This window comes from Curcuma longa, chromosome 19, assembly GCF_044706935.1.
Source record: "Curcuma longa cultivar G26 ecotype Majalengka, Jawa Barat chromosome 19, ITB_CL_G26_1.1, whole genome shotgun sequence".
NCBI lineage: Eukaryota > Viridiplantae > Streptophyta > Magnoliopsida > Zingiberales > Zingiberaceae > Curcuma > Curcuma longa.
The window spans coordinates 4359028-4371901 of NC_133879.1; the positions used below are offsets into that span (position 1 = coordinate 4359028).

Genomic DNA, 12874 nt, shown 5'->3' on the forward strand with positions numbered 1-12874 from the left:
TCCTGAAAAAACAGTAATGAATTCATTAGAATAACACAAATAAAGAGAATGGTATCATAATATGAATTATCTGCTGCTAAATTAACTGTTTGGGAATGTCACCATGGATAATACCTCAATTACCCCTCGCCTCCTATCAGTAGTGCGCTGAAGAACATGATCCTTTGTTTGAAGCAGTCTTCTAGTCAGTTGAGGGCTTGCAAATTGATTAACATTCAGGTTTCCTGCTGCTCCACTTCTCCTAAAACCTTTAAACAACCTCAGAAAAAAGGCTGCAGGCCAAAGGATCCAGGACAGCCAAACTTTTGATCAGGCGTATTGTACGTCGATCATATCTACTGACTGTGCTGCCATTTGATAGTCGTGAAGCCTGAGACATTGGAGATGCAGGACATAGATTGTCATCATAATCTTCTTCACCAGCTATAGAAGAAGCATCGATGGAAGTTTCAAGATCCAAGGACAACTGATGAACCAGCATGTTGAATGAAGAAACACCACTGTCATGAGTAAAAAATTTACTTGGAGAATGAAAGGAACCTAGAAGCAAAAATTAGATTTTTCTTATCAACTACCTTAGATCCAAAAGAAAGGATACACTAGATTCTCTGTGTTCACCTTGTCGAAAACAAGCTAACAAGTTTTTCATTGGGGAGAAAATGCATAGAATAAAGTATTGAAGGGATGTTTTAAAATTTATATCATGATCTGTAGCAAACAACTCCTAATTATATTGTACATGGCTTCTATCTAGAAGAAAAAGCAGAGCACTTATGTGAACAGAAGATCCTACCACCAACTTGTCATTGATCAAGTTAAGGCTCCACTCTGCTTCTGTCATGCATTTCATCATCTACTTTAGAAGGTAGAAAATTTTCAACTTCTACCCATCTAAATAGAAGAGAAAGTTGGAGAGAAAAAAAATGGTGAGAAAATTGGATAGATGCATAAGTTATTGATCCAGTCTACTAGGAGAGAAAGTGAAGCATAGATAGAATGTCGAAGGGTTTCAAAAGCAATACTTTTCTTCTGGATCTCATCATCGCAATTCTGGGGGGAAATGTTGAGGGGGAGAGAATCAATACCAATCTTACAGAATCAAAGCAATAGCTTCTAAAAGAATAGACAACAAAATTGTATCGGCATCCAGTATTCTTTACTAAATTATAGCCTAGTCCACACAATTCATCATATTTAGAGAACTCATGCTCAGAAGTAAATTAAAGAAAAGGCATATAAGATAATCACCAAAGTGAAACAGCCTTATACATTTCATAAAAACAACAAGCTTTGGCTCATTCACTTCCCTAAGTCTTAAAAGTATATTCTAGCATTTTCCAGAATGTATCTACTTTTGCAACCATGTAATAGGTTTTCATGAGAATGGATTGCCAATTCACTTCATAGTCCAAAAAAAAAAGAAGGTAAGATTGGTACTAACTTCAAAATAAGTAAAATGGGAAAATGCATATTCTTATATCACATAAAAGCAGCACATTCAAGCATACTTCTCCATCCATCTAGGTAGGCGAGGTCCACGTAAAGTGGGTCTTAGCTCCCAATCATGGATCCCCTCTAGAATGTTGGCTTTCCCTGGCAGTATCGACAACACAAGTGCTGAAACACCATTTATCAACCTCGCAATATTGATCAAAGATTCATAAGTGAATGACTTCACTGACCTGCAAGACAATGTTGGAAGGGAACAACAATGTTAACTATTTTTTAAGAAAGATAAAATTCCAAGAAGAAATGTATGTAACTATAGGCTTGATGCTTAGAATGATGTTTGTATGTCAAAAAGAAACATCCAGATTCTGAAGTGCCACAACTATCCACTCGACAATGGAGTAACATGCATTGTCAAAAGAAGATAAAATTACCAAGCTAATGCCAAATATAGATCTTAAGATATTGCAATCATTTTTGCGAGTAGGCATGCAAATACCTTCTTGGCACAGAAAAGCCAACTAATCTTATTCTTCGCTCTCCATTATGAATATCAGCTAACTTTAGTTTAAGGTGATTGCATTTTTAACTTTGGTGATTAACATGTATGTCATGGTAGTGATGGGAATGCCTATTTTTCATAGGTCCTCTATGGTGCATGTTTTATTTTTTTTATCGATCAGTCAATTAGACAGCCTCCCTTCTTTAATCACCAGGATGGAAAGACTAAAAGGACTTCTTTTTCTCTGATCGACAGAAGAGGAAAAGGTAGTGGATATAATGTATTAATGAAGTAAAAACACATCCAAATCAAGATGCAAAAAACATTGATTTTAATTCCACACCATTCCTCGATCAATGTGCCAAGATGCCTGAGTTTGTCCTTGATTTTAAGATCACCCTGGGAGTTAAGGGTGGACTAACCTTAATGAAAGTAGGATCAATTGACCCCACAATAATTTCCAATCACCGTACAACTTATATACATTATTAAATTGTTAGCAAATTTTATATAAGCTACTAACACCCTAAAATCATGAATAACATCACATATCTATTTCTATAATATCTTATGTCCATTAATGTTATTAACTATTTTCCTCCATCCAATTGAATCAAGATAAACCTAATACACCAAATAAAAAAAATTGTCCATTGTTTAGAAATTGAAGGGAGCTGAATAAGCATTAAACACAATCAAAACCAATCAAAATTATCAATTTGGTTTGGATTGAATTAAATTCATATTAAAATTTCATAACTTTTAAATTTTAATTTTTTTTATGGACTAAAATTCTTGCTATAACATGTCATATTAAATTGTTATATATTGTGATTCTTTTCACACAGATTTTATAACACTGTATTATTCATTGTTGTGGGAAAAAGTAGTTTTCTAACCATGTATATCTTTAAAATTAAATTAGACTAAAAATATTTATAAATCATGGGATCACCTAATCCCGTAGATCGTGGATATAATTCCATAGATCATGGGATATAATCATGAGATTTGATTCCATAATGCAATATAATCATGGGATGGGGTCTAATTCCATGGGATATTATAATCATGGGATTTGATTCCATAAATCATGGGATCTAATAGTGTATCTAGTCTTATGTTCTATTGTTAGGATTGTTATATATATATATATATATATATATATAACTCACAGTTTTTTCGAAGTGAGGTACACTAGAAAAATCTTTCATAAAATTATTTCTCAATTTCAGTTATGTTATCAAAGTGTTAGGCTAGGTTTTGAGTTCCCTTCTTCTAGCCTTCATATGTGATTTTTTTTTCGCTATTTTACTTGTTTTCTAATGACAAAATGATGCAGGAGCATCCAACAACACGATTAATTTATTTCCGATACAACTATATTCCCCTCCGAGCTGTGACGAGAAGAACTCAAAGCTACCAACCTCCCTTTTGGGCCTTCAAAAAGGACAATTGAGACTACCGATAAGGAAGATGATCAACCCGTGACCTCCTGATGTCATACTCATCAGCAAATCGATGAGGATTCTTAAAGTCTAGCAACTACTAATAAATTTTATTAATTTGGTGTCAGACGATCTTCTTCCTGGGCGACCACCTGACACTACTCTAAACTCGAGGACGAATTTTTTTCAACCTAGGACAACTGATGCAGGATGATTCGAAAATTTTATTACTATTTTTTATAATTTTTATTTTTAGTAATTTTTAGAGTTTTTTAGTATTTAGAGTAGTTTTGAGAATTTTTATTAGTTTTGAAATTTTTTATTTTTTTATTTTTAGGATTTTTAAGTCTGTTTAGGATTTTTAGGATTTTGAGTCCGTTAAGAAATTTTTCTTTCTATTAGGATTTTGTCTTTCTTTTACAAGTTAGAATTTTAAGTCTATATAAACATCTTATAAGTTGATATTTAGGAAGAAATTTTAATTTAATAATATTTTTGCAGTGCCGTTTATTTTCCTATCTCTTATTATTCTTTCAAATCAACAAGTTTTAAAGATTGTTTTCGGTGTTCGCAGTCGAACCAACGGATTCAATATTGCTCGCAGGATAATCGTTATTTTGTCTGGCGTCAGTTGGTATCAAAGCATTGCCCGCAGGATAATCGCTATCCCTACCTCTTTTATCATTGAGCAGTCATTTAGGGGCCTTAGCTAGTGATCCAGGTTGTTTCTCAACGATTAAGTTTATCCCCCATCGTCTCACTGGTCGACCTTAATCCCACTTATTTTTTTTAGGGGGGTGGGGGGGGTCATATCTAGTATTCAGAATTTGCCTCAATTTGGTACCGCTCTCGCAGCCTAGACCGAAACAATGCTTTACCCCTAGATGTCCAGTTAACTGCTGCGCCTCAACGCATTTCGGGGAAAACTAGCTAGCTCTAGATTCGAGTAGCATTTCACCCCTAATCATAACTCATCCGTTGATTCTTCAACATCAGTCGGATTGACGTCGGACAAAATAGTGATTATTCTGCAGGCAATATTGAATCTGTTAGTTCGACTGCGAATGCCAAAAATATTCTTCTAAAACTTATTGATTCGAAAGAATAACAAGAGATAGAGAAATAAACGATACTACCGAAAATATTATTAAACCAAAACTTCTCCTTAAATATCAACTCATAAGAAAGACAAAATCCTAATAGAAAGAAAAATTTCTTAACGGACTTGAAATCCTAAAAATGCTAAACGAACTTAAAAATCCTAAAAATAAAAACTTTTAAAACTGATAAAAATTCTCAAAACTATTCTAAATACCAAAAAACTCTAAAAATTACTAAAAATAAAATTTATAAAAAATAGTAATAAAATCTTTGAATCATCTTGTATCAATCGTCCCAGGTTGAAAAAAAAAATTCATCCTCGAGTTTAGAGTAGTGTCAGGTAGTCGACCAGAGAAGAAGATCGTCTGACGCCAAATCAACAAAATTTATTAGTAGTTGCTGGACTTTAGGAATCTTCGTCGATCCACTGACGAGTATGACATCAGGAGGCCACGGGTTGATCATCTTCCTTGTCGGTAGTCTCAATCGTCCTTTTTCAAAGCCCAAAAGGGAGGTTGGTAGCTTCGAGTTCTTCTCGTCACAACTCGGAAGGGAATATAGTTATATCGGAAGATAAACTAATCATGTTGCTGGATACTCCTACATCAGACGCCCCAGGTTGAAAAAAACTCATCCTCGAGTTCAGGATAATGTCTTCAGAATAAAAAATCCTTAAGTGTTGATGAATCAAAAGTCGTCGCGTAAATGGTAGGAAGATCCTCTGATATTAACTCAAAATCTCTGGGCGATTGTTATACTTCTAATGGAACATACACTGCATCCTCAGATAACCTGCCATCTAGAATCTCACAATCCTCACCATAAAATACCTCATCATATACTGGCTCGCCAGTTGACTCGATCTTGTCTTCGTCATAAATTGAACCACCGACTATTCGATCTTGTCATCCATATCTTTCTCAAGAAAAATTTTATCCAAGTAAAAGGAAAAGAACTTACGACCATTAAAATTTTGGGCACTACGATCATAGTGTAAGGCTTCCTCAACCGGAACCTACCTATCACGACCTTGACCACGTACCTCACGATCTTCAAGATCTTACACCGTTAGACATTGGAATAACTCCGTAACTTATTACTGTAGATCTTCAAGTATCTCATCGCAGGTGCTACGATCACGGTGCGAGGCTTCCTCAACTGGAACCTGCCTGTCACGACCACGACGACCATCCATGGGATCTAAGAGCTCTGATACCAACTGACGTCGGACGGGATAGTGATTATCCTGCGGGTAATGCTCTGATACCAACTAACGCCGGACAAAATAGTGATTATCCTACGGGCAATATTGAATCTGTTGGTTCGACTGGGAACACCAAAAATAATCTTCTAAAACCTGTTGATTCGAAAGAATAACAAGAGATAAGGAAATAAACGACACTGTTGAAAATATTATTAAATCAAACTTCTCCTTAAACATCAACTCATAAGATGTTTATATAGACCAAAACCCTAACTTGTAAAAGAAAGATAAAATCCTAATAGAAAGAAAAATTTCTTAAAGGACTCGAAATCCTAAAAATCCTAAACGGACTTAAAAATCCTAAAAATAAAAAAATAAAAAATTTCAAAACTAATAAAAATTCTCAAAACTACTCTAAATACCAAAAAACTCTAAAAATTACTAAAAATAAAAATTATAAAAATAGTAATAAAATATTTGAATCATCTTGCATCACAAAATAGAATATTTTGTATGTTCCTTTTACCAACCTTTTGGATTCCTTCCTCTATTTTTCATCAATGGTGGTTTGTTTTTGTTGCTTGACCTTCATTATCGATTTATTCCTCATTTTTACTAATTTTTCTGCAAATTTTAACTTATAAAAATGTCAGGAGGTGTAGAAACAATCAGTCATCTTATAGGTACAGGGCCAAAACTGGAATATCCTCAACTTGAAGCATGGGGTGAAGAAGAATCGATGATTATAGTGTGGCTATGGAATTCAATGGTTCTTGAGATTAGTGAAACGTGTATATTCTTGGCTACTACTTAGGACATTTTGGGATGTAATGCAATAGATATATTCAAAAGCAAAAGGCACGACAACTATATAGTATAGGTGAAGGTGAAAACAATGGTTGCTAAATAAGGTAGTTAAACACAAAATCAATAGAAAAGTTTATGTCAAGAAGTTGATCATTATAGGGTGATAAAAATAAATGTTTGTTGTTCTAAAGGAGTTCATTAAGATAACCATTATGATTTCCTTATAGGTTGATCATGTGAGAATTCAGATTCATTGTAAGCAGGAAATTCCATGCCTTATGAAGTGGTAGCACTGGCTTGAGGAGAGGAAAGCAGAAGAGGACTTATGATCGAATCATACAACACCAAATGATCAGTTGTGGTAGCTAGCGGTCGCAATAATTTAATCACAAACATGGAAAAAGCATGATTTCCTGAAAGTAGAAAACTTAAACAATTAAAAGCTCTTGATCATGATAGTTTATGGTGCACCTATTGTAAGATGGCATATCATGCTCGTGAGCAGTGTTGGAAGCTTAATAACAAACCTCTCAACCAAGAGTAGGGGCATCAAGGAGAACAAATAACAATCAATGATTTTATGCATATGGTGAAGTCATAACAAAATAACGTTGTACCAAAGGATTTAGGTGGACTCAGCTAGGAGTAGGGATTTGTTATTGGTAACTTTGACAAATCTTCAAGTCATTAATCCTCTATTGGATTAAATGTCTTAAATACACCCTTTTTCTACTTTTCGATCATAGATTTAGAAGCTACGGATAATATAACCCATTCACCAAGTGTCTTTTCAAGATACTCCCATGTCCAAGCAACATAAACATGGTCACAGCTAATGGATGGTTCTTTGACTACTGTAGCAGGTGTAGGAGATGTTAAAATAAGTCCATCATTAAGCTTTTAAAAATGTTCTTCATGTTCCAAATTATCCAGCTATCCAAAAGTTCACAAAACTTATGTTGCAAACGCTTCATCAAGGAGAAGCTAGAGAGTGAGTTGAGTTGTACCCCTTACATCTGTACATAAAAGCAACATGCACATATCTTCACTAAAGGGTTAAGTAGCTCACTATTTTAAAGTATAATATCCAAGCTGAGAATAGTAAACACCTATTGAGTGGCCTGATGGGCAGTGTGGGAGTGTCAATTTATATCCCTAAAATTAAATTAGGCTAAAAATATTTCATAAATCATGGGATCATCTTAGTCCATAAATCGTAGGACATGGGATCTGATTCCATAAATTATGGAATATAACTATAGGATCTGACTCCATGGATCATGGGTTATGATAGTGTAACTAGTTTATTTTTCTATGGTTAGGATTGTTATTGTAAATATTTTTAAAGTACACTTGAAAATCTTTCATGAAATTGTTTCTCAATAACTGACAACCATAAATTTGTTAATTTAAGGATGAATTTGATATTTTTATTTATTTTGGTTTACGCTTAACCAAACAGGAAAAAATTAAAATTTTATCCCATTTTAGTCAACTCAAAACAAACCAAAGTTTTATTATTTGAACTGAATAATGAACACCTATATTCTCTATCGTTTCAATTTTCCTTTGTAATTTACAAGAAATTGTTTCTCAATAACTGACAACCATAAATTTGTTAATTTAAGGATGAATTTGATACTTTTATTTATTTTGGTTTACGCTTAACCAAACAGGAAAAAATTAAAATTTTATCACATTTTAGTCAACTCAAAACAAACCAAAGTTTTATTATTTAACTGAATAATGAACACCTATATTCTCTATCGTTTCAATTTTCCTTTGTAATTTACAAGAAGTAATACTTCCTCATCCTTGAATTTTCCTTTTCTCATTGTTCACCCTTTCTACTACATCCAGAAGAGTCTATATCTAGTTCCATCTAAATATTTCCTTGAAAATTCATGAGAAATTTTAAATGTATATTTCAAAGTTCATATATATTTGAATTTTCTTTTATTCAATTGTTCTTGTTTAGATCCTCAATATGTTGCCTATGAAGTCATGAGACCGTTTAAAATCTCGACCGGTGCCGAGGTTTCGGTCCTGAAATGGAACGATATTATTTCGTTATCGTATCGTGTCATACTGATATAGTTTCAATATTTTTTAAATATAAAACATATTAATTAAAAATAAAAAGTTTAATCTAAAATTTTAAAATAAAAAATAAATTATTTTTTAATATATATATAATGGGATAATTTTATTAGACTTTAATTAAACCTATTTAAATCATCTCAATCATAGTAACTAGAAGTTGATTAAAATTATTAATTTAATTAAACCTAAATTCACTATTTCTGCCCTGTTCCGCGCTCTCATGATGCATCCTCGTCGCTGCGCTACTCCGAAGAGGTCGCATGAGTATGATGGCGCCTCCTATTATACACCACGATTATATATATATATAGAGAGAAAATATTTAATCAAATTAATCGATTGAAACTTCATTTAGTTAATACAAAAGAAAATAATAACATAATTAATAATAAATAAGGAAATAAATATAAAAGAATATACATGATTTATTAGATTTTTTAGAATTTAAAATGAATTTTTAAATATTTTAATGGGATAAATTGATTAAGATTTTAAAAAGCATGTTTGGTTATCCTATTTAAATGAGGAGTTGATAGAAAACATTAACCTAAGTTTGATTAAAACCTAAGTTCATTTTCCTTCCTTCCGCGTCTTCTCCCGCTGCCCACGCCCGTGTGTTACCGCAGCCTCCTTCGCCTGTCCTCCTCCGGTCGCTACAGCAGTGCCACAGCTAGCCTCCCCACCTCCGACCGCGAGCATCTTGCCACTGCAGCAGCACCCGCCAAGGAATTGTGGTCATTGCTACCTCCCCCTCTGTTGTCGTCACTGATGCCACCACCAGCCAGCCGCACACTGCATGCCTCCAACGGAGTCGTGCGAGCCCGACGACACCTCCGGACGCATTGCGCGGCTGCGGAGATCCCTCTGGACAAATCGCAAGAGCTCAGCGGGACCTTAAGGTGCCCCAACACCGAAGCCTTCACTGTGCCGGTTTCAACCCACGGACGGAACAAAATTTTCATCCGTATCAGAGGAAACGGCTCAAAATTTCATTCCTTGCATGAGACTAGCTTATTTTGGTTTACTTCAAACATCTGTGTTGGTAAACAAATATTTCAATTTTTTATGTGAATAAGGATTTTGAATGTGTTGGCCACTTTACTAAAAGTCATTGGATCCCATCATAGTGTCATCTTTAAAAGGTGCATTATTTAGGGTTTCGGTTAATTTTACTCTTAAGTTAAATTCTTAAAAGTTGTTTAAGTTTTTAACAAGTTCTTATATTTATTGGGCTGAATTAGACTTTATTTAAAGAGAATTAGTTTAGAAAACGGGATCTCTTAATTCTTCTATAAAAAGAGCCCTAAAGCTCCCCTTGCAAATCAACTTATGTTAAGGAAGGCTATGATTAAAACTCATTTGGATTTATCTTGGCACGCTTTGAAATGCATCGAGGTGTCAATGTGTTGACTATGGCATGGTAGAATACTAAAATAATTCATTCTAACCAAAGATTGCAATACTTACCGCAAATCTTAACGAATACAATTCTTCAAATGTTGACTAGAACAAAATCTAAATATATTACATGTAATTTCGGTAACAAGAAAAGAATTGATAGAGTATAAGATGGATGGAGTTGAAATCCTTGTAGGATTTTAATTACCACAATTCTATTGTACAAAGAGAAGCAAATATCGACAAATATAATTAATAAAATAAAGAATATATAGTTGAAATGGAAAGGAGATTTGAGGTCTTATGTGATTGTAGTGTGACCATTAGGCTAAAAGGAAACTCAAATAAAACTATGGTACTTACAAGGCTTCATTGATCTGAATGTTGGGCTATTAGGAAACAATAGAAACATCATTAGGCTATTAGGAAACACTAGCAAGAATTTTGGGCTATTAGGAAATACCAGGAATAAAAAATTAATGCAACATAGATGAAAATGTTAAGATAAAATTCAAAAGAAACTCAGTGAAGCTTTGTAAGATAAAAAAAAAAAGAGAAAAAATTATAGGTAAGAAGAGTTGAATCTAGTATAATGGAAGGTGTAAGAATTAGGAGTATATTACCTATATAATAAAAAAAATCATTTTTAATTAATTTTAATATGGCAGTAATATTGTCTTGCATAATAAATCTAAGTAGTTAACCCTAAATATTTGGCACAAACATGGCTTGGTGATGATTATATAAAAATAATATATATATATATAATTAATACCTAAAATGTTTATTACTTGAATTAAATATTTATGTTAAGGCTTACAAGTTCAAAGATAGCATATAAATTAATTCAGGATTTTATGTCATCGTTTAAATTAGTTCAAATAAACCAAGCACTTTTTTTTTTTAGAAAAATTGCACATGTAACATATAAATTTGTGGCCATTATATGATCCTCTCAAAATCTGCCTAGGTGATCATGTAAGTGTCAGTCACATAAGTGGGCCAACATAGGGGTTCTTTAAAAATTAAAACAATGCCAAAGAATTTGCCCTTTTAATATGCCCAAAAAAAAATCAATGACATGGTTAAGAAGTAAGAATACAATTCCTAGCAAAAACCTTGAAAAGACAATTTCACTACATAACAAACTCATGGAAAATTATAATAAATAGTTAAGTCAGACTTGTTTGTAAGATTCTAACCTATAATTGCTCAAACAAAATTTTATGTATATACTCCTAAATAGATTATCATGTAAATTAATAATTTAGTAATATGATTAATTATTGTAAAATAATAAAATGTAACTTACTTTCAGTTGAGTCTTTGCAAACTTATTCAAATACAGGAATATGATCATTTATTTGGGAAGATGCTTGTTTTAAGATACCATAATCATGAAGTTAGAAGCATCTTCTTTCATTGACATTTGACAGAAACATAGGTCAAAAACAAAAGCATATTTGTTCGTTATTAAAGAAGACGGTCTGATAGGTTTCCATACCAACTTCCAAAGTTGTGACATTTGCACAAAGAACCACAACAGTTCAATCACTTGCAAAAAATACAATGTTACTTCGCTCACACCGAAATACAGAGATAAAAAGGATAAATCAGAAAATAATCTTTCATTAACTATTTTTTGATAAAAGAAACATCTGACATAGAACATAAACTGATGAAATGGATCAATAAGTTCTTGTTTACTAATTTTCTATATCCATCCATCGCTACATCAAAGAATGTGGATGAAGTGTTTTTGCAGTTGTAGTATGATTGAGTTTAAGCTTAGCACCATTCTAATACATTTCCACATATGACTTAAAATGATCCTGCAGTGTGAATTTCATTTGTCTGTCAAATTTGGGATCCTCTGAATAATAATAGTCTCTTGGAAATAACATGAGGTGTAAACTCAAAAACTTAATTGCTACCTAGACATATAATAGGATCCCCTAAGATAAAGTTAGGAAGAGAAGCAAAGCCAACTGCTCGATTAGCCTTATCAACCTAGCTAAATTTCTAGCATCCCCACCCTCTTTCACAATCATATCCATTTCTGATAACTCCACCCATCAAATTGGCTAAAGTATCTCCTTTTCTTTTCTTTCTCTAAACACCCACTAACATCAAACGTTGATTAATACCATGCATATTGCATCTCCAAAATAATATTCGGCAGTAGTCAAATTGTAAAAAGGAAGCCACGCAAATCCTTCTCCCTTTTCCCCTTCTTTTAGCAACTCAAATTCCTAAAACAAACAATCAAACATAAGTTCGATTACAGGAGAAGGAACGGGAACCTACTCCTTGGTGACAGCGAGTAGATGATCGACGAACCGCTGCAGCATGATCCCTCCTGCCGCTTCGCCAGAAACGAAACCCTAGAAATGATTGCAGGGAATCAATCGACGAGACCAAACAAGGGAGGAGGAGGATAACGCGAGCCAGCAAGATTGTCGGGGCAGAGTTCAAATCGGAGCCCGTCGAGGATTAGAATCCACGCTTCCGCGCATCTCCCTGGCCACGCCGCATGGGCAACTGACGCACGCAAAATCGCGTTCAAAGCCGGACGACGCGTGGAGGGGAAGGGGGGAGATTTCGGTGGCCACCGCAGAAGTATTCTTATGCGTGCGGTCGAAACACGGTGGGATGGGATGGCCGCACGCGGCTGACTGACACCGGCCGAGACACGCAAGAACCAACGTTGTCGGTGGGGAAGCGGACGTGTTTTGAAGATACCCACAATTTGTGCCCATGCAGGCGCAGGCGGTGCGAGCTCAATGTGAGAGCGAGGACTGATTGAGGTGGAGTCTGGGGGTGGTTTTCTGGGTGCATGTTGACAGAGGAAAATGCTCCACT

General features: G+C 34.2%; 1 long non-coding RNA gene across 1 annotated transcript; it reads right to left on the reverse strand.

Annotated features, from left to right (window-relative positions):
• Positions 1-316: 316 nt before the first annotated feature.
• LOC141812395 (uncharacterized) lies at positions 317-12611 on the reverse strand. Its single transcript, XR_012600276.1, has 3 exons — positions 12320-12611; positions 1509-1682; positions 317-500 (listed from the first exon to the last, which is right to left on the reverse strand). It is a non-coding gene; the product is annotated as an uncharacterized LOC141812395 (long non-coding RNA).
• Positions 12612-12874: the final 263 nt, after the last annotated feature.